Source organism: Copadichromis virginalis, linkage group LG13 (genome assembly GCF_057382275.1).
Source record: "Copadichromis virginalis isolate Kocher_CV1m ecotype Utaka linkage group LG13, C_Virginalis_male_GT1.1, whole genome shotgun sequence".
In the NCBI taxonomy this organism is placed as follows: Eukaryota; Metazoa; Chordata; class Actinopteri; order Cichliformes; family Cichlidae; genus Copadichromis; species Copadichromis virginalis.
The window spans coordinates 33,304,858-33,308,163 of NC_140630.1; positions in this window are offsets into that span (position 1 = coordinate 33,304,858).

Below are 3,306 nucleotides of genomic sequence, written 5' to 3' on the forward strand. Positions count from 1 at the left end.
CTTGAGTTCTATAAGATAAAGCCATAAACATGTGTATCCGAGTCTTCTATCAAAAGTTACAGCTATTTATATGAAGTTGTACAAAAACGCTTTCTTTCACCAAGACAGTGCATTTCTCACTGTTACATGCATTTGAATGGGGAACTCGACCGAAACAAAGTATAGGTTTTCATTATGTGAATAACTTGGAAATCTTAGCTCAAACAGCTGCAAAACCTGTTTGCCCAGCACGGAGACCTTGAGTTCTATAAGATAAAGCCATAAACATGTGTATCCGAGTCTTCTATCAAAAGTTACAGCTATTTATATGAAGTTGTACAAAATAGCTTTCTTTCGCCAAGACAGTGCGTTTCTCACTGTTACATGCATTTGAATGGGGAACTCGACCGAAACAAAGTATAGGTTTTCATTATGTGAATAACTTGGAAATCTTAGCTCAAACAGCTGCAAAACCTGTTTGCCCAGCACGGAGACCTTGAGTTCTATAAGATAAAGCCATAAACATGTGTATCCGAGTCTTCTATCAAAAGTTACAGCTATTTAAATGAAGTTGTACAAAAACGCTTTCTTTCGCCAAGACAGTGCGTTTCTCACTGTTACATGCATTTGAATGGGGAACTCGACCGAAACAAAGTATAGGTTTTCATTATGTGAATAACTTGGAAATCTTAGCTCAAACAGCTGCAAAACCTGTTTGCCCAGCACGGGAACCTTGAGTTCTATAAGATAAAGCCATAAACATGTTTGTCTGAGTCTTCTATCAAAAGTTACAGCTATTTATATGAAGTTGTACAAAAACGCTTTCTTTCGCCAAGACAGTGCGTTTCTCACTGTTACATGCATTTGAATGGGGAACTCCACCGAAACAAAGTATAGGTTTTCATTATGTGAATAACTTGGAAATCTTAGCTCAAACAGCTGCAAAACCTGTTTTCCCAGCACGGAGACCTTGAGTTCTATAAGATAAAGCCATAAACATGTGTATCCGAGTCTTCTATCAAAAGTTACAGCTATTTATATGAAGTTGTACAAAATAGCTTTCTTTCGCCAAGACAGTGCGTTTCTCACTGTTACATGCATTTGAATGGGGAACTCGACCGAAACAAAGTATAGGTTTTCATTATGTGAATAACTTGGAAATCTTAGCTCAAACAGCTGCAAAACCTGTTTGCCCAGCACGGAGACCTTGAGTTCTATAAGATAAAGCCATAAACATGTGTATCCGAGTCTTCTATCAAAAGTTACAGCTATTTAAATGAAGTTGTACAAAAACGCTTTCTTTCGCCAAGACAGTGCGTTTCTCACTGTTACATGCATTTGAATGGGGAACTCCACCGAAACAAAGTATAGGTTTTCATTATGTGAATAACTTGGAAATCTTAGCTCAAACAGCTGCAAAACCTGTTTTCCCAGCACGGAGACCTGAGTTCTATAAGATAAAGCCATAAACATGTTTGTCTGAGTCTTCTATCAAAAGTTACAGCTATTTATATGAAGTTGTACAAAAACGCTTTCTTTCGCCAAGACAGTGCGTTTCTCACTGTTACATTCATTTGAATGGGGAACTCCACCGAAACAAAGTATAGGTTTTCATTATGTGAATAACTTGGAAATCTTAGCTCAAACAGCTGCAAAACCTGTTTTCCCAGCACGGGAACCTTGAGTTCTATAAGATAAAGCCATAAACATGTGTATCCGAGTCTTCTATCAAAAGTTACAGCTATTTATATGAAGTTGTACAAAAACGCTTTCTTTCGCCAAGACAGTGCGTTTCTCATTGTTACATGCATTTGAATGGGGAACTCGACCGAAACAAAGTATAGGTTTTCATTATGTGAATAACTTGGAAATCTTAGCTCAAACAGCTGCAAAACCTGTTTTCCCAGCACGGAGACCTTGAGTTCTATAAGATAAAGCCATAAACATGTGTATCCGAGTCTTCTATCAAAAGTTACAGCTATTTATATGAAGTTGTACAAAAACGCTTTCTTTCGCCAAGACAGTGCGTTTCTCACTGTTACATGCATTTGAATGGGGAACTCGACTGAAACAAAGTATAGGTTTTCATTATGTGAATAACTTGGAAATCTTAGCTCAAACAGCTGCAAAACCTGTTTTCCCAGCACGGAGACCTTGAGTTCTATAAGATAAAGCCATAAACATGTTTGTCTGAGTCTTCTATCAAAAGTTACAGCTATTTATATGAAGTTGTACAAAAACGCTTTCTTTCGCCAAGACAGTGCGTTTCTCACTGTTACATGCATTTGAATGGGGAACTCGACCGAAACAAAGTATAGGTTTTCATTATGTGAATAACTTGGAAATCTTAGCTCAAACAGCTGCAAAACCTGTTTTCCCAGCACGGGAACCTTGAGCTCTATAAGATAAAGCCATAAACATGTGTATCCGAGTCTTCTATCAAAAGTTACAGCTATTCATATGAAGTTGTACAAAAACGCTTTCTTTCGCCAAGACAGTGCGTTTCTCACTGTTACATTCATTTGAATGGGGAACTCCACCGAAACAAAGTATAGGTTTTCATTATGTGAATAACTTGGAAATCTTAGCTCAAACAGCTGCAAAACCTGTTGCCCAGCACGGAGACCTTGAGTTCTATAAGATAAAGCCATAAACATGTGTATCCGAGTCTTCTATCAAAAGTTACAGCTATTTAAATGAAGTTGTACAAAAACGCTTTCTTTCGCCAAGACAGTGCGTTTCTCACTGTTACATGCATTTGAATGGGGAACTCGACCGAAACAAAGTATAGGTTTTCATTATGTGAATAACTTGGAAATCTTAGCTCAAACAGCTGCAAAACCTGTTTTCCCAGCACGGGAACCTTGAGTTCTATAAGATAAAGCCATAAACATGTTTGTCTGAGTCTTCTATCAAAAGTTACAGCTATTTATATGAAGTTGTACAAAATAGCTTTCTTTCGCCAAGACAGTGCGTTTCTCACTGTTACATGCATTTGAATGGGGAACTCGACCGAAACAAAGTATAGGTTTTCATTATGTGAATAACTTGGAAATCTTAGCTCAAACAGCTACAAAACCTGTTCTCCCAGCACGGGAACCTTGAGCTCTATAAGATAAAGCCATAAACATGTGTATCCGAGTCTTCTATCAAAAGTTACAACTATTCATATGAAGTTGTACAAAAACGCTTTCTTTCGCCAAGACAGTGCGTTTCTCACTGTTACATGCATTTGAATGGGGAACTCGACCGAAACAAAGTATAGGTTTTCATTATGTGAATAACTTGGAAATCTTAGCTCAAACAGCTGCAAAACCTGTTTTCCCA